Genomic DNA, 1,630 nt, shown 5'->3' with positions numbered 1-1,630 from the left:
CGGCAGGTCCCCCTCAGGGTGTTCACTTCCTCGGGCAGATTCACTGGCACGGTGACACCCAGCTCAGGCTGCCACCAACAGCCGTAAGGGTTTTCCCCGTCAAATGACTGTTATTTAAACCTCTCCTTGATACAAAACATTTCCAAGTCGAAAGCGCCCTGACTGCCAGAGGAATCGCTTCTTGGCAGAAACTGGGAACGGTGGAGTTGGACTCGCTGTGGATTTGTCCGGGCATTTGTCACCTGCCATTGTTTGTCTAAGGAAACGTGTTTGACGATTTCCAGTTTTTCCTTAGATCTCGTGGTGGACTTTAGCCTTTTAATAAATGTTAGTATATCAAATCGTGTCCTTGACAGTATTTTACTTGTATGAACCATGATAAAACATTAAAATCTTCATACTCTTCAGGCAGAAGTGTCGATAAACGAGGAAGAGAAGCATAACATACGATATCTGTCAGAGTAATATTCCTTTCTAGCTTTCTCATCAACAGTAAAAATGTTTACAATGTATGCCAAGATCTTCACTTTCTGTCGAACACCAGTTAGAGGTTCTGATCTTACAGAAATTGTGTTATAATGGCCTCAGCCTCGTTGCTAGGAAACAATAGATCCCGATTTTTTTATTCCTGCTCTAACTCCTGTGCTGAATAGTGACTGGATACTGTACAGGTTTATGTTATATGGCTGCAGTTAAATGGTCTGATGCATTTTGCTCTGGGTTTCAGACCAGAAGCATGCATTTTCTACAAGAACATCCCAGCAACACGCTGTAAATATTGAAAGTTAATATATTATGTGTCGATATTTGAAAAAGAAAGTACTTTGACTATTTCATTTTTAAAAAATAAAGGTGCAAACTGATGGTGTGTGACGTTGTCTTTGTTTACACCCTGTGGGGGGTATTCTGGCCGTGTCAGTAAAAGGTGCTTCCATACCCCTAAGTAAGGGCCGCAGACAATATTGGTTGATACAGAGGTTGGGGGGCAAGGGATTGCTAATTTTACTTCCAATTCACCAAAATTCATACGTATAACTGCAGGTTTTGCTGCAGGTGAAATCACACGCAGTTTCTGCACACGGATTATTACATTTCATCCAAAAAAAAAAAGAGAGAGGAAAAAAAACCCAAACGCTGCTAAACACCTTTGCACTCCCAAGAACTGAGTGGGTGAAGTTGAGGGTGGTGCTGAGGGACGAGGAGCAGAGTTTAAGTACCTGCACGTTCTGCGGCGCTGCCTCAAAGAGGTGATGATGAACAACTGTGTGTATCAGAAGCGCGCACACGAGGAAAAATAACAGCCCAGCGCACACAGCAGAGAGGAGGAGACAGTGAACCGCAGGGGAAGGAGTGTTGAAGGCTGAAGGAAAGGTTAGGTGGTGAAAACCAGAGTGGAGCAGCTGGGCTGGGCAGCAACCCAGCAGGAGGGCTGAGGCTGGAAGAGCTGCCTTGGATGGGTAAGAAAGCAGCGAGGCCAAAGGGCTGCTCTGGTAGAAAAGGGAAGAAAACCACCATGGGAGACAGGATTGATTTAGAGCTGCAGGACGTCTGTCATGGCCCTCGCTGAGGAGGAGGGGAGGGCTTCGTGGGGGCCAAAGCAGAGCTGTGGCAGGATTCGGCTCAACAAAGG

Source organism: Buceros rhinoceros, unplaced genomic scaffold, assembly GCF_000710305.1.
Source record: "Buceros rhinoceros silvestris isolate BGI_N320 unplaced genomic scaffold, ASM71030v1 scaffold20031, whole genome shotgun sequence".
In the NCBI taxonomy this organism is placed as follows: domain Eukaryota; kingdom Metazoa; phylum Chordata; class Aves; order Bucerotiformes; family Bucerotidae; genus Buceros; species Buceros rhinoceros.
Note: the sequence above shows the minus strand (reverse complement) of the source record.